This window comes from Erpetoichthys calabaricus, chromosome 8, assembly GCF_900747795.2.
Source record: "Erpetoichthys calabaricus chromosome 8, fErpCal1.3, whole genome shotgun sequence".
In the NCBI taxonomy this organism is placed as follows: Eukaryota; Metazoa; Chordata; class Cladistia; order Polypteriformes; family Polypteridae; genus Erpetoichthys; species Erpetoichthys calabaricus.
The window spans coordinates 185100306-185124552 of record NC_041401.2 but is presented as its reverse complement, the minus strand read 5'-3'; the positions used below and the strand labels follow the sequence as shown (position 1 = coordinate 185124552).

At 40.8% G+C, this 24247-nt stretch overlaps 2 protein-coding genes and 1 pseudogene across 4 annotated transcripts in view; 1 reads left to right on the top strand and 2 right to left on the bottom strand.

Annotated features, from left to right (window-relative positions):
* ccdc93 (coiled-coil domain containing 93) overlaps window positions 1–24247 on the bottom strand; it is an 876647-nt gene that overhangs the window by 373520 nt on the left and 478880 nt on the right. The gene's annotated exons all lie outside the window — the stretch shown is intronic.
* The window catches only part of LOC114656664 (inactive dipeptidyl peptidase 10-like), a 284823-nt gene that overhangs the window by 257634 nt on the left and 2942 nt on the right, over window positions 1–24247 (bottom strand). Inside the window, exon 2 of the mRNA XM_051930750.1 lies at window positions 14905–14979. The gene's annotated coding sequence lies outside the window, so the exon portion shown is untranslated. The remainder of the gene's footprint in view (window positions 1–14904; window positions 14980–24247) is intronic.
* LOC127529025 (cytochrome c oxidase subunit 1-like) lies at window positions 804–22433 on the top strand (annotated as a pseudogene).

Genomic DNA, 24247 nt, shown 5'->3' with positions numbered 1-24247 from the left:
GACCTCTGACGACACGCCCCTAGAAACACAGAACATTGTCTCGACGACCGGTGTCTAAAGCTGCAACCATTGCTAAGAACACAAATTTGTCCTGCTAACTGCAGAAAAAAATTAAACAACCATTAAAGTACACAGAAAAAATGAAAAACAAATATCAGAACAGAGCTCAGAACCAAATAAAATGTCAAAATGAGTGTTAGATCATTCAAAATGTTTGAGATCAACATATAAAAATATTTAAAGATCCCGAACCATAACACTCTGCCTCTCCATCGTTGTTAAGTGGTAAAGTTATGTCATGTTAGGCTGCATTTCTTTTGAGATGATTTGCGATTGTAAGAAATGAGTGCAATAAACATGACGTGAGTGCTTTCTTTACATGTTAAGATACCACTTTGTGGAAATTGCCAAGTTTGGCAAAGTTGTTTTCCAATTTTATGAACGAGTGTATGAAGGCAGTTTGGCTCACACACTGATAACATCCTTCAGAAAAAGACTATTTTTTTAATTCTCTTTTCGTATCTAACAGCTTGTCAGTTTGCTCCACTCCTGAAGAAGTACATTCTGATAAGCACCCAGCCATAGCATGTTTGAGTCTCTGATAGTCAAGCGCGGTTACATGCCGCACTTCTGTGGCTAATCTAATGATATCCAATCTAAGGCCTGTGATGAAAATCGACATACTGATTGTATAGATTCCGACCGAGGCGACTTTTAGCATTTTATTATTCTTTCCATTTCTCTAATCATTATAATGGAAAAAAATCGGATTTCAACTGATAAGTGAATACATTTAGCGTCAAATGCTAAAACCACCAGCCACTTCACAATACCAAACCCCTTTATTTGTATGATCAGTTCTTATTACTGCAGTCCTCTTACTTCTTTCACTCCCAGTATTAGCAGCCAGTATTACAATACAGTACTTTTAACTGACCACAACCTTAATACAACATTTTTTGACCCTGCTGGAGGAGGTGATCCCATCCTATACCAACATTTATTCTGATTCTTCGGCCACTCAGAGGTTTATATTTTAATCCTTCCAGGATTTGGTATAATTTCCCACATCGTAGCCTACTACTCAGGCAAAAATGAACCTTTTGGCTATATAGGAATAGTCTGAGCTATAATAGCAATCGGACTCCTAGGAGTTATTGTTTGAGCACATCACATATTTACAGTAGGAATAGATGTAGATACCCGAGCCTACTTCACTTCCGCAACAATAATTATCGCCATCCCTACAAGGGTAAAAGTATTTAGCCGACTTGCAACATTGCATGGAGGCACAATTAAATGAGAAACCCCTATATTATGGGCCCAAGGCTTTATTTTCCTTTTTACTGTGGGGGGACTAATCGGCATTATTCTAGCAAATTCATCATTAGATATTATACTGCACGATACATATTATGTAGTTGCACATTTCCACTACGTTTTATCTATAGGGGCTGTCTTTGCTATTATAGGCGGCTTTGTCCATTGATTCCCACTATTTTCAGGTTATATACTTCACCCAACATGAACTAAAATCCACTTTGGGGTTATATTTATTGGCGTTAATTTAACATTCTTTCCTCAACATTTCCTTGGACTAGCAGGAATGCCCCGTCGTTACTCAGACTACCCAGACGCGTATACACTTTGAAATTCTCTCTCTTCTATTGGATCTATAATTTCTTTAACAGCTGTAATTATATTTTTATTTATCTTATGAGAGGCCTTCGCAGCTAAACGAGAAGTACATACTGTAGACCTTACACACACTAATGTTGAATGATTACATGGATGTCCTCCACCTTACCACACATATGAGGAACCAGCATTTGTTCAATCCCCACATACTCGAGAAAGGAAGGAATTGAACCCCCATAAACCAGTTTCAAGCCGGCTACAAATTGAAAAATTGAAAAATGTTTTCTTGTGTAAACATGACTAAATAAAGAAATTTAACCTAACCTAACCTAACCTAAAACCACTCTGTCACTTTCTTATAAGATATTAGTTAATTTATAACACTGCCTTGTCAAGGCAGAATTATGGGTTAAACCCCCGTATATCTTGTGTTAAATTACTCTAATTCACGGTCTTCAGTTCATACAAATAATACTGCATGCTAGTGATGGGAGGTCCGGCTCTTTCAAAGATTTGGGCCTTTAGGCTCGGCTCCCTTAGAAGAACCAGCTCTTATGGCTCCCAACTGGCTCTTCATTTACTATAACTGTGTTTCTTAAGAGGCACTAGCTTTTTGGAAATATGTTCTTTTCAAATTGCGGTGTTTTAAGTAACCAGAAACTATATAGATATAATGTAAAAGACGATATCCCTCCCATAGTGATACAGCGTAAAAAGAATCACATAAGAGAAAAAAGATACAACTTAGCTTTCTTTACTGATGATTTACGCGGCATTACAGACGAAAGGAAGCTATGACAACATTTTGTGTATATTTGTCATTTTCGTCACTGCGCTGAAAGGATTTTCCGGACGGATGACATAATCTTCTGTCCATCGGCTTCAAGTGTCTTGGCAGCAGTCCAAGCCTTATATACTGGTTTCTTCACGTGCAGGTCCCCACGTCGGCAAATAGTCCATTTCCAAACAAGGAAAGAAGATTTTGTGCTGACAGAGGACAGATCTATACTATTCTGTAGATAGATAGATAGATAGATAGATAGATAGATAGATAGATAGATAGATAGATAGATAGATAGATAGATAGATAGATAGATAGATAGATAGATAGATAGATAGATAGATAGATAGATAGATAGATAGATAGATAGATAGATAGATAGATAGATAGATAGATAGATAGATAGATAGATAGATAGATAGGCTGACTATACATTCCTCCAGCTGTCTTTGGCTATCTTGTCCTTGGCTCGGCAATTCTAATAGCTGAGCCCGTTTGTACTAAATCTGGCTCAGCTATGCATGTACAAAGAAAAGCAAAACAGAGTCAGTGACATTAAACTTAATATTATAACAAATGTATTATAACACACTGGGAGCCTTCTATTTTAGCCTAATTTAGCATTTATGAATGGTTTGTGTGTTGGTAAGCAATTTTTTATTTAGTGTTTTCATATAAGCCTTATTTTAATGCTGTACCTGCGTTTTTCTAAGATTATCAAAGTTCTGCAGCTCTAGCTTAAAAATGGGAATCAACAAAATCCTCTTCTTCTTTCGGCTGCTCCCGTTAGGGGTTGCACAGCGGATCATCTTCTTCCATGTCTTTCTGTCCTCTGCATCTTGTTCTGTTACACCCATCACCTGCATGTCCTCTATCACCACATCCATAAACCTTCTGTTAGGTCTTACTCTTCTCCTCTTACCTAGCAGCTCTATCCTTAACTTCCTTTTTCCCAATATACCCCTCATCTCTCCTCTGCACATGTCCAAACCAACGCAATCTCGCTTCTCTGACATTGTCTCCCAACCGTCCAACCTGAGCTGACCCTCTAATATCCTCGTTTCTAATCCTGTCCATCCTCATCACACCCAATACAGATCTTAGCATCTTTAACTCTGCTACCTCCAGCTCTGTCTCCTGTGCCACCGTCTCCAACCCATTTAACATAGATGGACTCACTACCGTCCTGTAGACCTTCCCTTTCACTCTTACTGATACCCGTCTGTCACAAATCACTCCTGACACTCTTTTCCACCCACTCCACCCTGCCTGTACTCTCTTCCACAATCCCCATTACTCTGTACTGTTGATCCCAAGTATTTAAACTCCTCCACCTTCGCCAACTCTACTCCCTTCATCCTCACCATTTCACTGACCTCCCTCTCATTCACACACATGTATTCTGTCTTGGTGGTCCTACTGACCTTCATTCCTCTCCTCTATAGAGCATATTCCCACCTCTCCAGGGTCTCCTCCACCTTCTCCCTACTATCCCTACAGATCACAATGTCATCAGCAAACATCACAGTCCACAGGGACTCCTGTCTAATCTCGTCTGTCAACCTGTCCATCACCATTGCAAATAAGAAAGGGCTCAGAGCCGATCCCTGATGTAATCCCACCTCCATATTGAATGTATCTGTCACTCCTCTTGCAGACCTCACCACTGTCACAGTTCCCTCGTAATATCCTGTAAAAACTCTTACGTACTTCTCTGCCACTCCCGACTTCCTCATACAACACCACAGCTCCTCTCAAGGCACCCTGTCATATGCTTTCTCCAGGTCCACACAAACACAATGCAACTCCTTCTGGCCTTCTCTCTCTCAGATTCAACAACATGCTGAAATGATTCCAAGGAAAAAATATCTTCGTTTTTTTAAAAGTTTTAGTTAAAATTCAAAGTAAAACAGTACACACAAAAAAGAGAAAATTGAAATAGCAAAATAAGAAAAGTTCTTGTTAAGAAAAGTTCTGTTCAAAGCTTAAATCGTTACAAATCACTTCAAAAAACGTTTCTGAACCATTTCAAAATGACGGTCAGAAAACCGTATGCCTATCCCATTTCTGAGCTGAAAATGGGTCTTTCGAGTCCCTGTGCACCGGGACCTGTTCTAAACAACAACTGACACAATGAACACACTGTATCTCTGTTATAGCAAGAAAGTTCTATCTCATTGTAACTTACACGGGGAAGAGACTACACCATTGTCTATGACTATGAAAGAAATTGATATTCTATTCAAATTAAGCAAACACTAATCCATCTTACTAACTGAAGGTTGTAAACCGGATATGGATGCAGGGCGCTGGGCGCTGGGCACATCGAGGCGCACGTGCACTGCCGCCCGCCACAGAGCAAAAAAAGAAACGAGAGGATTCGAAGGTTGTACTACAGTACGGAAACCGCAGAGGTCCACACTGCGCACTAACGCACTGCAACGCAGGGCGCTGGGCGCAGGGCTCACTGGATGTACGGAATCCCCACAGGTCCATGCTGTGACAACGCGCGCACCTACAACGCGCTTGCGAAAGGAGTCACGGCTCAAACAAAAGAAACCACAGAAACGAGACTACGACCTGTGAACAACACCTGGGGTAAAGCGTGCACGCCAGGTTGTACAGCTGCCCGGACGCGACCGCCCACACCAACGCATATACCTTCCATGATATGTCTTCACGCAGCGGCCCACAGTCAGACGCAGCGGCTTCCCAGAGTCAGTAGATGGCCCCCAAACAACACAACCTGTTCAAGCAGTCGGTGTCAGCAAAGTCAACAGACTCAAACACAACGTAATGCGTCATGGCGCCCGTCCCAGAGTCAAACGCAGCGGCTTCCCAAAATGCAGCGGCTTCCCAGAGTCAGTACTTGGCGCCCAAACAACACAACCTGTGAGCTACACTTGCTCTAATCCACTGTGCCAGTATTATAGATCACATAACGGTCACAGACTCTAACCCAGCAACTTCCCAGACTCAGTGGCTGGCACACGAACACCACAACCTGTAAACTGAACTTGCTGTGCTCCACTCTGCCAGCAGTTGGTGTCAGGAAAGGCAATGGAATCACGTCTCCACAAAACGAGACCGCTTTACTACAGATATGCTTATGTGGTTAAAAGACATTTCCCCAGACGCACCCACCCTCCATGATATGTCATCCATCCAGATATTGGACGGAACAGAAACTGATTGCCATTCTTGGATTTCTGATTCGCTAGCGAATCACGGGCTTACTAGTATGAGTTTAACTCAAAGCTTTTAACTTGATTGGCTCTTACAAATGCTTTTTATTTTCGTTACAAAAAAATACACAGTTACCATTGTTTAACATTTCACCGTCAAACCGATGAACAAATGAACAAAGAACCACAACAAACATATCAAATCAATAAAGGCCACAGTCTTAACATTATGGCACTTTCGATTAAAGTCTTTCATGCAAGTTGGCATCCAGAAATACCAGATGCCTCTGCCAGCTCCTCATCAACACTTAGCTGTTTGGCTGGGGTCATTTGTTTTGGAATAAATCTGCTTATTTTGGTTTGAGTTGCAGAAGGCTGTGAAATATCTGTAGTTTTCAACAAGACAGTGGATGCTGCAGCAGAAGTACTTGGCTCAAAGCGGGACACTTTTCCAGGGTCAGTGGAAGACAGCTGGAGGAGAGAGGGCAAGCTCTCCTCCAGCTGCATGGACGGGTGAGCGGTTCTTAGATGTCTGTGCAGGTTTGTTGTTGACCTTGATCTGACGGACATTTTCATTTTACAGATTCTGCACCCAGCTTTGCAGTCTCCAATATCATTCAAATGCAGTCAGATTACAGTCCCTTATATATGGGACATGTCCCATATTTGATCATTTTGTTCCCTGTCCTGTACTGACCTTTCGGGGACAACCAAATATCCTGCATTTAGTTCATTTTCAAATTTTGTAATAAAAATATATTTTTACTACCTTCTTGCGATACTTACTTGTTACTTTATAAGTAATGATACTTTCTTGTCTCAGATTCTCTTGATGAAAGTAACCCAAATGTAACGAGGAAACGAGTGTTTGCTGCCTGTTTGCAGCTTGTTCAGTTGCTATAGTTGGCTGAGGTCAGTGACACTCTTACCGTTTTGCTTTCCAGCCATGCTGCTGTGCAGTTCTGGATCAGCATTGCAACATAAAGTGACTGTCGACAAAGTGTGTTGTGACTACTTGCCACGGCCCACTGTTTTTCTAACTGCCTGTCTCTCTATTATAAAAAATAATCCTGTAGAGAAACAGTACAGCTACGATACATGATCTTCATGTTAAGATCATGGAAGACACTTAAAAGACCCACGAGACTAGAGAGATTGGCCACGGAGTGTCTCGCAGGGACCTTAAACATGAGACTTTGTGCCAAGAGATTGACCCAGGACCATCTTGCGATGACATAGAACATGAGATTCTTGCAAGACACGCCCTACTTCGAAATAAATAAGAGCAAGGGCAGCCAGCATCACACTCACTCGCGTTTTGGCTTTGAGCACACACAGATCCGGGGCTCTCAGCGCGGAGAAAAGAGACTCAAAAGCGTTGGAGAGACAAAAAAGAAAAAGAATAATCTAGGTGCAAATTCAGAAAATAAGGAAAGTAATTATCAGCCCGGAACAAGTGGAATTGAAAAAAAAGCACATCCAATCTGGACCTTGGTGCTATACACATGCAGAGCGGGTTAGAGATTATGAAAGCAGTGGAATTCCATCCATCCATCCATTTTCCAACCTGCTGAATCCAAACACAGGGTCACGGGGGTCTGCTGGAGCCAATCCCAGCCAACACAGGGCACAAGGCAGGAACCAATCCCGGGCAGGGTGCCAACCCACCGCAGGACACACACAAACACACCCACACACCAAGCACACACTAGGGCCAATTTAGAAACACCAATCCACCATGTCTTTGGACTGTGGGAGGAAACCGGAGTGCCCGGAGGAAACCCACGCAGACACGGGGAGAACATGCAAACTCCACGCAGGGAGGACCCGGGAGGCGAACCCAGGTCCCCAGGTCTTCCAACTGCGAGGCAGCAGCGCTACCCACTGCGCCACAGTGCTGCACAAGCAGTGGAATTCGAAAGGCTCAAAAAAAAATGTGTTGGCGCGATACACATGTGGAGAAAGTTAAAGAATATGAAAGTAGGAAAATTAGAAAGTATAAAAAAAAGAAAGTAAAGATCACAGGAGCAAAAACAAATATAAATTATTACTCGAAAAGGGAAAATAATCACCACGGATCAGGTGTCATTAAAAAAAAAGTAGGATAAAGCGAGGTCAGAAATAAAAGACAGAGTAGAAAACAAAGTAAAACGTCATAAAAAGGTTAAAAAACAAGGGGGCCAAACACGTGCAGAGCAGGTTAGAGATAATGAAGCAGTTAATAATTATTCCTGCGGTGGGTTGGCATCCTGCCCAGGATTGGTTCCTACCTTGTGCCCTGTGTTGGCTGGGATTGGCTCCAGCAGACCCCCGTGACCCTGTGTTTGGATTCAGCGGGTTGGAAAATGGATGGAAGTATGGAGCAATGCACTTTTTAGGGCGGAGTGGTGGCTCTGAGGCTAAGGATCTGCGCTGGTATCCCGAAGGTTGCCGGTTCGAATCCCTGTCACTGCCAAAAGAGATCCTACTCTGCTGGGCCCTTGAGCAAGGCCCTTAACCTGTAATTGCTCCAGGGGGCGCTGTACAATGGCTGACCCTGCGCTCTGACCTCAAGGGGTATGCGAAAACTACCAAACACTGTTGTAAGTCGCTCTGGATAAGAGCGTCTGCTAAATAATGTAAATGTAAATATATAATAATATATATAATACTATATATATATAATATATATATATATATATATATATATATATATAGAGAGAGAGAGAGAGAGAGAGAGAGAATATATATATAAGAATATATGGACGTAGGTGATATGTCAGAAGTAAATACTAGACAAAGAGCCCGTTTCGACAACTTAAGATGAAACGGGCACGAGTTTGTATCAGCAGTGTATGAAGAACAAATGATAAGTAACGAAGAAGTTGTTTTGTAATGATTGTAGTCCGCTTTACTCATTACTGTACAGGCTTGTACTGTTAGTTGATGAATTTTCCAGGCCTATAGTATAATATTGAATGATGAATGTTCCAGTACAATGTGGAATAGTAATAAGTATAAGCACCACACACCTGATATAGGTGTATTGAATGAATGCGTAATTGAATCAGAATGCGTAATTAGGCCTCGAGCTGTAGTCGAAATCGCCTTTCAGGCCTCTAGAGCTTTAATCGAAGTCGCCTTTCTTTTTAAATTTTTGCGGCCGTAAATCCGCCACCTGCCGCGATGTTGGGGTTGGATGTCTGTCTCGTAAGGTTTTTCGGGCAGCTGCGCAGAAGGCGACTGTGCATTCGGCTTCGGACGGATGTGTGTGAGTGAGTGAGTGAGGAGGCAGGCGAATTATGTATTAAGATTGTAAGGCTTTGAGGTTTAAGTCAAGAGAATTTCAAAAACGTTTATTGGTTACTTTGCAAAAAAAATTATTAACTGCTGATGATGTCGATCGTTTTGTCTGTGCTGAAATTCCAAACACAGAAAGCAATCCTGAATTATGGTACAAAGTCCTTAAACACATGTCTCACAGACCTCATTGAAAAGATTCAGCACGTTGGGACTCGAAAAATTCCAAATATTGTTTTTACAGAAGTTCTGAAATAAAAGTGAAACTAATGAAATAGCAAAAATTCAAAGGAAAAAAAAAAATCTTAAAAGTGTGTATCCGGAAAAACAAAAACGGGGTTTGGCGAGCGAAGCGAGCAGGGGGCAAAGACCCCTAGTATTAAATAATAATAATATTTCTCTGTTGTCTATATTAAATAATATTTTCAAATGATTTCACTTTGTGTAGGGGGCCTGTATAAATTTATATAGAGAGTAATATAGAGAGAGATTTTAAGAGGGTCCTGTATTTCTAATTTTCTAATCTGGCAACCCTAAGCCAGATGCTGTTTCTTTTTCGGTTTTCGCTCATTTCTTCACTTTTTCCCCCGACGCGCTCGTATTTAAATCTGGCTCCCCGTCTCTCTGTCGCCCTGTGTAATCTGGCCTGTACCACTACACTCGCTGTCTTCAGAGCGTCTGCCTCCCCCCTTCTTTTTTTCACATAATGGTATGATGTGGTACTCAAATGTGGCACTTGGTGCCACGGCCCACCTGCCAAGTTGTTTTGCCTGCCTAAGGTAAAGTCATCCCTGATGGAGGATCACAGGAATCGTGGGTTAGAGGGGTCTTTCATCGGATTGGCTGGCCCAATGCTGTTTCAGCTGTGGAATGGCCAACAGGGGGAGGCAACTTGATGGCTGAGGTCTCCAGGACTCTAAACAAATCCAAATCATATTATGTGATATAATCTACTGTTAAATTCTAGTTCGTACTTGTAAAATTTGTATATTTATTCTGTATTGAGGATTTGTTCTGTGTATTGTATTGTTTTGTATTGACCCCCTTTTTTTTGACACCCACTGCACGCCCAACCTACCTGGAAAGGGGTCTCTCTTTGAACTGCCTTTCCCGAGGTTTCTTCCATATTTTCCCTACTAGAATTTTTTTGGGAGTTTTTCTTTGTCTCTTTAGAGAGCCAAGGCTGGGGGGCTGTCAAGAGGCAGGGCCTGTTAAAGCCCATTGCGGCACTTCTTGTGTGATTTTGGGCTATACAAAAATAAATTGTATTGTATTGTACAGTCTGTCTTTGCGTGTTATTGGCTGCATAGTGTGCCTATCAAAATAAAATCCTGCCCCTGCCTGCATGGATTCTCAGCAGAGACGAGATGAAGATTGGGCTGTCCCCGACGGGAGTTGGCTCTTCTTGTTCACTACAAAGAATCAGCTCTTAGTGCCGGCTCGTTCGTGAACGACACATCACTGCTGTATTCAATTCTGACCATTTTAAATTAGGGTTGCCCGTTATCTCTAATTCTTTTTGCAATTGCTATTGAACCCCTAGCTATTTATGTTCAGATGTAACCCAAACTAAAAGAGATCATGAGAGGTGGACTTGTATTTAAAGAAGTTGACAAGTTTTGGCCTTGTTTATTTAATATTTTTGTTGTTTAGATATTATTTTATTATTATATTCTGTTATTAATACTGTTTTTGGTTTTGTTTTGTATGAATCTTATTTATTTTATATGGTGGTGTCTGTAAATTATTTGTTTTCTGTGTCTCAGTGTTGTCTGCCCTGCCTATTGCACGTGGAGCCACCTAATTAGGCAGCTGAGGTCCTGGTCCCAGCAGTATTTAATATGTTGACTGCCACAGTGAAAAATAAGGAAAACTTGTTCCTGATGTCAATGTATGTTTATATACTAATTAAATGCATTAGGTTATTGAGCAGAACTCATAACTCAATGTATTTTCTCTAAAACAAAATCTATTTGAGTTACTTCATAGTTGGTATAAAAGGAAAACAAAATTCTTTGTGCATGCCAGCTGCAAGAGCACGCCAGCTTCGCACTAACTTGGCTGGGTCTATCATGTTGGCCCTTGCACAATTCATTTTGGTTTGTGGGTCATTTTGGAGGCCTGTCACCCTTTCTGCAATGTTTGTGTTGCCTGTTCACAACTCCTAGAACAAACACTGGCTAAATTTACTATTATCAATTGATTTAGAACATGACGTCTACGGAATTATGGAGGAAATACCCACAGACATAAGGAGAACATATAAACTCCAGACTGAGAATGGAAACCACCACCTTCATACATATCTATGTTATATTTTTGCAAGGGTTCTTCTCCTGACTTATGTTTAAATTCCTCTTTTATGTCTTTTTTGTTCTTTTTTTGTTTTGTTTTTTTTTGACTATAATCATTTATGTTAATATTGATTTTAAATTTAATTACTTGTTGCTTTCTGCATTTTTAATGCCTTTTTTACTTCTTGATTTTTATTTCTCCTATGCCTCTTGGTTTTTTAACCAGACACAGCCAAGAGGCGGGGTCACCAAAACCTGACCACAAGGACCCGCCCCCAGCCTTTAAAGCATAAAGAAGAGGGATGCCTCACGCCTGGACAAACTGGTGAGGAAGGCAGGCTCTATTGTAGGCACGGAGCTGGACAGTTTGACATCTGTGGCAGAGCGACAGGCGCTGAGCAGACTCCTATCAATCATGGAGAATCCACTGCATCCACTGAACAGGATCATCTCCAGACAGAGGAGCAGCTTCAGCAACAGACTGCTGTCACCGTCCTGCTCCAATGACAGACTACACTGTGCGACTCTTCAATTCCACTGGTTGGGGGTTGTAAACGTTAACATTATACAAAGTTATTGTCTGTTATACCTGCATTGTTATCACTCTTTAATTAAATATTGTTTTTTATCAGTATGCTGCTGCTGGAGTATATGAATTTCCCCTTGGGGATTAATAAAGTATCTATCTATCTATCTATCTATCTATCTATCTATCTATCTATCTATCTATCTATCTATCTATCTATCTATCTATCTATCTATCTATCTATCTATCTATCTATCTATCTATCTATCTATCTATCTATCTATCTATCTATCTATCTATCTATCTATCTTTAAAGACAAGCTGGGAAGACGAGTCCCTTGTGGTTCATTGAATGAGAGTTAAGGGAGTGTTGTTGTTTGTTTGTCTGTTTGGATTTCTGGTTTGCAAGGTGATTTATTATTTATTTTTTTAGATTACAATTAATGAATTTAGGATTGGATTTGCGCCTTCTGCTGCTTTTTTCTTAATAAATACTTTTATTTATAAAGATTCTTGGAGGACTATTTCATGCTAAAGCTAACGGAATTTCAATGTTTTTGTTATTCCCGTTACCTTGAGAGATGCTTTGACATGTAAAAGAGTGTTAAATGTTTTGAATCCAAAGTTCCACTTGCCCAGCCGTAAGCCAAAGCCAGCTTTTAAGTAGTGTGACCACCAGGGGTCATTGCAGCACCCCAAACCCCACACTCTCACAGTCCCAATGTGATGGAAACATTTGTCACCAAATACCTTGCACAAAGGCTTCAGAAGTGGCATAAACCAAATACAATATCATTTTTCTCTCCCTTTTTCTCCTCCCCACCTCTCAGTTGTGCTTTGTCCGTCCTTCACACCCAACTCTGACTCGCACGGATGTGTGTCCGGTGGTCTCTTATCTTGGACCCAGGAGTACTTCTAGTTCCAGGGCATAGCCCAATGGAAGTACTTCTGGGTCAACCAGAAGTCCCAAAATGTAGGGATTGTGAGGGTAGGATTGTGATTGTGAACCTGTAGTCTTGGGACTACAGGTCCCAGCATGCACTACGGGTTTCTGAGTGGAGATCCTAACTCAAGAAAGCTGCCACCTAGCATATTGGGGGAGAAAATATTTATCAGTGTTCAATCTCTCCCAGTCCTCCCATTGTGCTGACCTACTGACCAGGTAAGGACCCTTATTCAGGATGCCATTCCATGTGTGCTGCCCATTACTGTAGTCTGCAATGAAGTGAGGCTCTTCTGGGCAGACTAGGTACAGTAGATAGTATCCTGTTTTCGGCTCTAATTTGGAAGCCCCACAACTTCACCACTTCTGAGTGCACTGAATCGTAACAATACACACCTTCTCTATTCACGCTATGTCAGGATATTAGGGTCTGGAGCCCATCCTAGCAGCAATGGATTCAAGACAGGAACCAAGGTTGGGTGAGGTTACAATTCAGAATGTGCGACACCACACACTTGCACTTTGGGCCAAATTAAAGGAACTTGGGTATCTAATCTTGCAGAGTCAGACATAAACATTGGGAGACAACCACAATATGGGTAGGAGCAAATAGATGGCTAACTGAACATCACGTGAAGACATCACTCAAGTGGGGTCGGTGATTTAAACAGCCAAGAGCTCTCACCATTGTCAGAGCACAAGTCAACGGTTATGATGCATAACGCGTTATATCGTATTTCATTGAGTGTCGAGATGTGACACACGGGAGAACTTGTAATGCAGTTTGCAGCCACTGTCAATACGGATATCTTGCTGCAAGCTTTACTGCCACATATCAGTTACCTACCACAGTGCTGCCATCTAGTGGATAGACATAGAATTATTTTTTGGTGCCAACAGCTGGCAGAAAATAGTGCTATAAACAGACAGTCTGTAGTTATGTCATCATGAAAAAAATGTAAAGCAGCTGATGTTTTGAAACAACTCGATTTGTTGCAAGATGAATATTTTGATGATAGTGACAGAGATTTTGACAATTAATTGGGTGATGTGAATCCTGTAGGCACTGGTACTGATAAGTTGCCTTGAAGGCATTTCTTCTTCATAAGGTTGTTACAACTGTCAGGACGGCAGTACTTGGACATTCTGCCAACCACTGTGCCACCAATGCATTGTGTGTGACAAGCGTGAACAGCGCAAAGAGACGCGTTACATTTATAGCACATGTGCTTCTAAGCCTGCACTCTGTGTGGTGCCATACCTCTGCGATTGTCATTCAAATGGAAACTTAAAGTCACATATCTGGTGAAAATAATGTAATTAACAGTTACTGTTGATAATAAAACTGTTGTTTTCTTAAACATTTCTTTACATTTAGTTTTTGTTTTGATACAGTTCATTATTTATCATATACTAGCTGTTATCCGTGGCTCCGCCCATGTAGTAGTGAAACAGGAAAAACATTAAAAAATCAATACAAAAACTTTAAAAATGTAATTCTGGCCAAGCGGAAGGTAGGTAGGCTTGAATGTCAAACGTTGGCATGGTTTCTGGTCGTGTTCAGCTCTGACGGGAGAACGTCCCCTGTATGTCGATAAAAGCATGTGGCTGTGATATCTCTGCCATTGAGCAGCTACCCTCTTAAACATACGTAGATCTGATCTTTCTCTCAGAAACGTCAAGCGTTACTCCTTAACAATCTCTAGATGATAATGTCTGCTGAACAAACAGGTATCGCTAGCTAAGCGGAGACAAGGTGCACTCCAACACGTGGCGAGAGGTAGAGCAACTCGAACGGAGGCTGGCACATGAGTGACGAGGGCCCTGCCTGGCTCCCCAGTCCTGAAGTCCCACTCCCCTTCGGCCCTCTGCCTATCTCTCGGATTTACGCAAATAAATCAGTGCTACAACCGAACTCTGATACTTAGCGTGATGAGAGAATTCTCAAAATCAACCGGAATGTTCAAGCAAATTACAGAAAAAAAAAGACTAAACTTAAGTAGTCCTCTCGTTAAAAGCGAACAGACAGACAAACAGACGTTGGATTTTATATATATACAGAGATGCATAGACCAATACTGCAGCATCCTGGTAATAAGTGGTCCAGCCATCAATGTGTTAAGCCTGTAATAATTTTAATTTGGGCTTTTTCCTGTTATTCATTATACTAATCACTAGAAGAGCACAGTGTGTCGCTAAATGTACCCCACAGACTCTCTGCATGCATATTATAATACAATAGAATAAGCATACTGTACCTGCTTAACATCATAGCCAAGCAGAGCATAGTTGAGATCTGGCGAGATGGAATACTTTGTAGCGTTAAATGTGACCTGAAAGAAAACCAAAAAAACAGAAACTCATTTGGATTGCTCAGCAAGAGTAAGTGGACACCTTACAATGCATTTTTCAGACGTTGTAAAATATCAATTGCAGCTGATTGTGCCATTCAAAGTCAAAATCACGTCATGCCATTTTCTAACCCACTTAGTCCTGAATAGGGTCACATGTTTCCTAGAGCCTATCCCAGCTAGGATAGGGTGCAAGGCATGAACTAACCCTGGACATGACAGGGTGAACACACACACACACACCCACAGGCCAGTTTAGTGTCTCCAATTCATCTAACTTACATGTCTATGGACAATGGGAGGAAACCCACGCAAACACGGGGAGAACATGCAAAAGTCTATGCAGGGAGGATCCGGGACGTGAACCCTGTTCTCCATACTGCAAGGCAGCAGTGTTGCCGCTGTGCCACCCCTAGTGAGCATCATCACAGATAATTTTCAAAAACAATAAAGATTAATATAGCTAGACCGGAAATAACAGAAGTCAAGGAGACACAGGAAGCAGCAAAGTTTACCATGAACATATGTCATGTCAAGTCAAGTGGATAAGGGCCACCACGGTGAGGCATCAAATCTCAATCCAGGAAGTTTTCATGTAGAACGAGCAGCCTGCCTCCATTTAAAATTCTCATTCCCTCAATATTGTAAGAAGTGTTTGAAGACTGTTTTGTTTGGGGAATTTGTATTAGATAAATCAACATTAATCTTAGTATAGTTGGCAGGATAGATATATTGATAGATTGACACATATTAATTTTAGTATAGTTGGCAGGATAGATAGATCGATAGATCTTAATTTTAGTATAATTGGCAGGAAGATAGATCGATAGATATTAATTTTAGTATAGTTGGCAGGATAGATTCATTGATAGATATTAATTTTAGTATAGTTGGCAGGATAGATAGATCGATAGATATTAATTTTAGTATAGTTGGAAGGATAGATAGTGCTATAGATCCATACATATTAATTTTAGTATAGTTGGCAGGATAGATAGATCGATAGATATTAATATTAGTATAGTTGGCAGGATAGATAGATTGATAGATCGATAGATATTAATGTTAGTATAGTTGGCAGGATAGATAGATCGATAGATATTAATTTTAGTATAGTTGGCAGGACAGATAGACAGATAGATAGATATTAATTTTAGTATAGCTGGGAGGATAGCTAGTGCTATAGATCCATACATATTAATTTTAGTATAGTTGGCAGGATAGATAGATCGATAGATATTAATTTTAGTGTAGTTAGCAGGATAGATAGATTGATAGATCGATAGATATTAATTTTAGTATAGTTGGCAGGATAGATAGATATTAATTTTAGTATAGTTGGCAGGATAGATAGATCCATACATATTAATTTTAGTATAGTTGGGAGGATAGATAGATCGAGAGATATTAATTTTAGTATAGTTGGCAGGATAGATTCATTGATAGATATTAATTTTAGTATAGTTGGCAGGATAGATAGATCGATAGATATTAATTTTAGTATAGTTGGCAGGATAGATAGATCGATAGATATTAATTTTAGTATAGTTGGCAGGATAGATAGATCCATACATATTAATTTTAGTATAGTTGGGAGGATAGATAGTGCTATAGATCCATACATATTAATTTTAGTATAGTCGGCAGGATAGATAGATCGATAGATATTAAAATTAGTATAGTTGGCAGGATAGATAGATTGATAGATCGATAGATATTAATGTTAGTATAGTTGGCAGGATAGATAGATCGATAGATATTAATTTTAGTATAGTTGGCAGGACAGATAGACAGATAGATAGATATTAATTTTAGTATAGTTGGCAGGATAGATAGATCGATAGATATTCATTTTAGTATAGTTGGCAGGATAGATAGATCGATAGATATTAATTTTAGTATAGTTGGCAGGATAGATAGATCCATACATATTAATTTTAGTATAGTTGGGAGGATAGATAGATCGATAGATAGATAGATAGATAGATAGATAGATAGATAGATAGATAGATAGATAGATAGATAGATAGATAGATAGATAGATAGATAGATAGGCAAAAAAGGCACTATATATTATTTAATAGATAGATTAGATAGATGTGAAATGGACAAATAAATGAACAAACTTTATTTGTCCCCAGGCAGAGATTCAGCTCTTTTGAAAGGTTCTTGTAACTAAGGCAGGTGTGACCGGTGTCGCCCCTGGTTAGTTGCCCATATCGGTGGTGACTGTCACTCTTGTGCACTTCAGTTGTTCTCTAGCTCTGTTTTTTCCTCCCGCATAGCGCTGTCAGCTGCAGGATCTTATGCTCTGAAACTGTGTGCTGTCTCTCTGTTAAACACTGGTGGCGCAGTGGTAGTGCTACTGCTTTGCAGTAAGGAGACTGTGGAAGATTGTGGGTTCGCTTCCTGGTTCCTCCCTGTGTGGATAGCGCTTTGAGTATTGAGAAAAGCGCTATATAAATGTAATGAATTATTATTATTATTATTATTACTAACCCTATGGCAAAGGAACACAGGTGCCCCTCAACAACTCCCTCTTACACAGCATTTCAATAAAGAACAAATATACCCTTACCCACCCCCTTTGCAGGATCTACTACAGATTTACCATGCAACATGCTTCTTACAAGAGGTTTAGAACATTTAAAAGACTGAGACCCCCAGCCATCCTAACGGCTCCCTCCCCTGTCCTTTCTCCCTCGCTGCCGCTGAACCCGCTTGATGAGGAGGACTTTGTGTCCTTTTGACCTGGCGAGGGGAGCTGGACCGCCACGTTTCACAGCTGTGTGCTTTTCTGCTGTTGATCAATCCCTTCGGAATAAGGTCACGTGTTTGTACCTGCCGGTTCAGCAGTAAGGATTTTGTACCTTGGAAACCTGATCCCTTTTCAAGTCTCCTGTGCAACTTTGTGACCCAAGCTTGACAAAGTGTAACTTACATTTTGTTCTGCTCTCTTCACTTGCAATGGTCAATTTTGTACCCTTATCCCAAACTGATGTTTACTTGATTACCTTTGTAGGTTGCTTTGGATAAAAGAGTCTGGTTAGCAAATAAATGTAAAAGCCGTATAATGGAATGGGTTTCTAGGGACAAGAAAATTCCCATGATGCAAATATAAAATATGAAAAGACCTTGAAGTACCTGTGGTGGGCTGGCGCCCTGCCCAGGGGATTTGTTCCTGCCTTGCGCCCTGTGTTGGCTGGGATTGGCTCCAGCAGACCCCCGTGACCCTGTGTTAGGATATAGCAGGTTGGATAATGACTGACTGACTGACCTTGAAGTAGATAAGTGACCTGCAGTTTTGAGTCCTAGAGATGAGTCCTAGTGACTACCTAGAGACCAGTCAACAGCACACAGACTAAGATGGACAGAGAATTAGGGGAGAACCTGTGGTCAAAACTTGCTGTATGCCCACTTACAGGACCCCACTTACAGGGCCGTCTTAACGCATTGGGCACGCTGGGCAGTTGCAGGAGCATAGGAGCCCCTTGCTAATCTACAGTATGTATGTTGTGACTTGCTGAGTGGTTGTGTAGGTAGAGGCCCCAGCGCGCTGCTTTGCCTAGGGGGAGTCTATAATGCTGTTAAGACGGTCCTGGATGCAGGGGTACTTTGTGAAGTAAATAAATCCAAAACGAAACCACCATTTATATGAATCAGGAACCTTCCCCCTTTGTAACTGTTTTGCTGCGGAATACAAATGACGTGGCCTTCTCGACATTCAGGGAGCTTGTTAGCAGCTTTGTCAGATGGCAATTTGTATACAAAAAAAAAAAATTTTCAGCATGAGCAATAGGACTCGGGATTCCTAGCTGTAATTGCGATGTGTTAAGCCACGTAAGTGTGAGCAGCCTGGAAATGGCATTTGTCCACCGGACAAGTAAAGAGGAGGCGGCTGCAGTGTGTTTGACTCAGATAAACTAGGAGGGAAATCGAATCTGTGCGGGCTGCAAAAGAAATACATTTACTCCTCACTGGTAATAGACATTTTCTTTTCTGCCACATAGGGATATAATCATCAAAGCTGCTGCAAGAAGCAGTGAAAATTTTAATATTCCTGGGGCTGCAAAAAAAGCTTGATAATAAAGCAGCATGAGGAGTGATGGGGGAAAAACAAGGAATTAAGGATATTATTTTAAGAAAACACGCTCGGCAAATTTGACAGACGGAGGATGAAAACTGTTATTTGTGTAACAGTACAATTCCCAGTCAATTAAGGCATTGAAAATTTAGCTCTTTTGTTTTTTTTTTCTGAATATTTCAAAATCACGTCAACTCTAATTTGGCATTGGAGAGAAGAGCGTGCCCTATAACAGTAAATTAGACCAAATGGCATCACTCCTCAAAGAATAAAATGGCAGCATGTGTACTCTCGATTTTCTGAATACACAATGGGCGGTCGGAAAATCGAGAGTCCACCTTACGAGAAGGCTTTAGGAGTCATAGTGGACGCTAAGCTATCGACTTCCAGAAAGTGTTCAGAAGCCATTAAGAAGGCTCACAGGTTATATAGCGCCTTGATGTGTGGAGTTCAAGTCAAAGGAGATTCTGCTTAAACTTTGTAACACACTGGTGAGGCCTCATCTGGAGTACTGTGTGCATTTATTATTATGTTGTCGGACTTAAGTGTAGCATTTGACACCATCGACCATTCTATTTTACTACAGAGGCTAGAAAATGATGTTGGGCTTACAGGCACCGTGCTCACTTGGTTTAGTTCTTACTTATCAAATCGATTCCAATATGTACAGAAATGTGCTGACAGGACTCCATCATTATACACAGAAGTTCAATATGGTGTCCCGCAGGGCTCAGTACTGGGACCTTTACTGTTTTCACTTTACATGCTTCCACTGGGATCTATCATTAGGAAACATAATGTTAATTTTCACTCATATGCAGATGACACCCAGTTATACCTTTCATTTAAATCAGATGAAGTTTCTCCGATGTTGTCCTTAATTAGTTGTGTCAGTGAATTAAAGGAGTGGATGAATGAGAACTACTTGTCTTTAAATACAGATAAAACAGAGATGTTAATTGTTGGAGGGAATGACGCTGATCATAACAATATTTTGTCATCATTTAACTCAGTTGGAATCCCAATTAATTTTACTGAATCAGCCTGCAATCTACGAGTTATCTTTGACTCTAGCATGTCATTTAAAGCGCATATTACAAAGTTGTCCAAAACATGTTTCTTCCATCTTAACAATGTTAGGAAATTAAGACGCTTTCTAAATAAACAGGATTCTGAGAAGTTAATTCATGCATTTATCTCTAGTAGGATTGACTACTGCAATGCAGTGTTCACTGGATGTTCAAACTGTTCTTTATACAGCCTCCAGTTAATCCAAAATGCGGCTGCGAGAATTATTACAAGAACAAGAAAATACGAACACATAACTCCAGTTCTTATATTCTTACACTGGCTCCCGGTTAAGTTTAGGGCAGATTTCAAAATCCTTCTATTAACATATAAAGCATTAAATGGCCGAGGTCCGGCTTACTTGTCTGAACTTATCATGACTTACAAACCAGATCGCACATTAAGATCTCAAGATGCTGGTCTGCTTATGGTTCCAAGGATTAATAAAATAACAGTGGGAGGTCGAGCTTTTAGTTACAGGGCCCCTAAACTGTGGACTGGTCTGCCTGCTACTATAAGAGACGCCCCTTCGGTCTCAGCTTTTAAATCCCGGCTGAAGACTCACAACTTCAGTTTAGTACACCCTGACTAGAGCTGCTGATTACTGTACAGACTGCATCTCTGTTGTTAGTCATTAGCACTAAAACATAAGTAACATGAGAGTTAGAATTGGATACTAACCCTCACCTATTCTGTTTCTCTTCCTGGTACTCAAATGTTGCACTTGGTGCCACGGCCCACCTGCCAAGTTGTTTTGCCTGCCTAAGGTAAAGTCATCCCTGATGGAGGATTGCAGGAATCGTGGGAAAGAGGGGTCCTTTCATCGGATTGGCTAGCCCAGCGCTGTTTCAGCCGTGGAATGGCCAAATGGGGGAGGCAGCTTGATGGATGAGGTCTCCAGGAGTCTAAAATTATCCAAATCTTATTGTGTGATATCATCTACTGTTAAATTCTGCTCCGTACTTCTAAAAAATTTTTATTTTTTATTTTTTATTGAGGATTTGTTCTGTTCTGTGTATTGTATTGTATTGACCCCCTTCTTTTGACACCCACTGCACGCCCAACCTACCTGGAAAGGGGTCTCTCTTTGAACTGCTTTTCCCAAGGTTTCTTCCATTTTTCCCTACTAGAGTTTTTGGGAGTTTTTCCTTGTCTTCTTAGGGAGTCGAGGCTGGGGGGCTGTCAAGAGGCAGGGCCTGTTAAAGCCCATTGCGGCACTTCCTGTGTGATTTTGGGCTATACAAAAATAAACGGTATTGTATTGTATTGTATTTTTGGTCTGCTGGCTACAAAAGGACATAGCAGCACTAGAAAAAGGTCCATAGAAGAGCGGCTAGGCTGAGTCCAGGGCTACAGGGGATGAATTATGAGGAAAGATTAAAAGAACTGAGCCTTTACAGTTTAAGCAAAAGAAGATTAAGGTTAAGTCATTATTGAAGTGTTTAAAATTATGAAGTTCAGTCCAGTGGATCGAGACTGCAACTTTAAAATGAGTTCAGCTAGAACACGGGAACACAGTTGGAAACTTGATTAGGGTAAATTTTGCACAAACATTAGGAAGTTTTCCTTCACATAGAGAACCGCAGACACATGGAATAAGTGACCAAGTAGCATGGTAGACAGTAGGACTTTAGGGGCCTTCAAAACTTGATGTTATTTTAGAAGAAATAAGTGATTAGGACTGGTGGTGTTTGTTGGGCTGAATGGCCGGTTCTCTTCCAGAGTGTTCTAATTAGGGTGAGGTACTTCAAAAAAAAACAAAAAAAAAAACAGAGTCTGTGCAAAAATGAAATAAACTGACATTTATGCAATATCTGTGAAAATCTGCTATGGTGGCTTGGAGAAGGAAAACTGGGTTCCTGGGCATGACTGTTAGAAGAAATGGCAGAAATACACACTCGATTAACCACTCGGTGGGTCTGCTTATTCCTAGCGACTTGTCAACAACACACAGACTAAGATGGACAGAGAATTAGGGGAAAATCTCTGGCAAAAACTTGCTATGTGCCCGCCAACAGGACCCATCCTGGGAGATGGGTGGATGCAGGGGTACATCATGAAGCACCTGGGGGTCACATTTCAGGTTCTGTCAAGATAAGCAGTACCACCCTGCAATGAGGAGCAATGCTGTTGCTACCACTGTCTTCTTTTTCACCAGCAGTACCGGGAGGCGGCCCCAGGAAGACACCTAGTGCCCGCCTTCAGCCCTACCCCTTCCAATCAGGACACAAAAACTGGCGGTCCCTGGAAGATGGCAGCTACTGCTGGACAGACCTTCCGCTGACGAGACTCTTGTTCCCTTGCACTCTAAGGACTGCCAGACCGGCTAAGATTTGTGTTACTTGTGCATGGGAAAGGTGCTATATAAATACATTGTATTATTATTATTGTTTTTATTATTATTATTAAATATCACTTGAATATTAAGAGTTATTTCCCCCCCCCCCATTTGGTGGGTATTTGCCTGTGAATTAAACAGGGTAGCCCAACTGGTGATCTCCTGGCTCTGTCACAATTTGCTACCTACACCCCTACTCCTGTTTTACTGGCCGATTCCAGTAATTTTTGGGTCCCCCTCATACACAGGCTATAGGCCCAAAGCAGATGTAGGTTGCGTATTATACTTCCATTTATTTCTACTTTACATTCTCCCAGTTCATCCCTCCCACTCTGTTGTGGACTAGGGGTCCCAAGTATTAAAGAGTTCTGTTGTGGTGTAAAATTTTGCATATAAGTTGATAAATATTTTGCACGTCTTTATGTGTAACTTAGGCAAAGCAATGTCATATTAGTATTTCATTAATGAGAAGCATTCATGTTTACCCCAACTAGGACTAAGTCAGGGGTAGTGAATTTTACAACAGGATTTGGGGAAAGTGCCTCAAACCAGTTTGGCCAGTGATTCTCTACAGGACTCTCTCAGTCAACCCCCACAGGAAAGCCAGACTGCCTGGCAGGTGGCAGATGTGAAGGTATTTTGTGCCCCATTGGTCTGAAGTATGGCTGTTTGGAACTGGCTTGTATCAGAATACCATGACAGCCTATTGGCTGTAGGGGTTGGACAGAAAATCTTTAAATTTGCTTACTTTACCCCACTCTCTCTCTCACCAACTGATTAAGGAGCATCTCACACACCACGAACTGAAAAGGACAACACAATGGAGAGCATAGCTCGGCAGCCATATTGAGACAGGCATGTGGCCTGTTCTGAAGAAAGTTGACCACAAATGAGGACTTAACTGGAGACATTTTAAGTAACTAGATAGATAGATAGATAGATAGATAGATAGATAGATAGATAGATAGATAGATAGATAGATAGATAGATAGATAGATAGATAGATAGATAGATAGATAGATAGATAGATAGATAGATAGATAGATAGATAGATAGATAGATAGATAGATACTTTATTAATCCCAAGGGGAAATTCACATACTCCAGCAGCAGCATACTGATGTACACGGAGCTGCTGAAAAGGCTGCCACTCTCGGCAGCGCCTGAGTCAACTAACAAGTCCATGTGCCACCTGAAACTACACATCAACATTTATCAGGTTGTATGGTTGCCAATATTCACTTGTATTTTGCTTATTGTTATTATTTATGAATATTATCAATAATACATTATTTAAAGTTTGACTTCCCTCCTGTCTTTTTACAACGCCTAATTGCCTGAGGTTATAAATGTAGAAGGGAAGGTGGGGAGAAGTTAAAAAAGTACAATACCTTATAAATAGTGGTAAGTCTGTGAGATTTGGGGCATTCTAGCAAAGCATACATATTAATAATACAAAAACGGGAAAGGAGAGTAATATATCACTCTACCAAGACAAAACAAGTTCCAAAGCGCATATTTCCAATAATGACCACTAGAGGGGGATATCACTGTTAAACCCCAGCTAGTAAAAAGGACAAGCCCCAAATCTTCATACTTTACAAAAAAAAGTATCCCAAACACAATGAAGCTCCATGGGGCACAAAACCAAAATGGAATGGAGATCCAAATCAAACAAGTTCCAGTACATTTTTCATAAGCAAGGTCAACAAAACAAAGCAAAGAGTTGAAAAATCAGAAATCCAGTAATTCATAGAAAT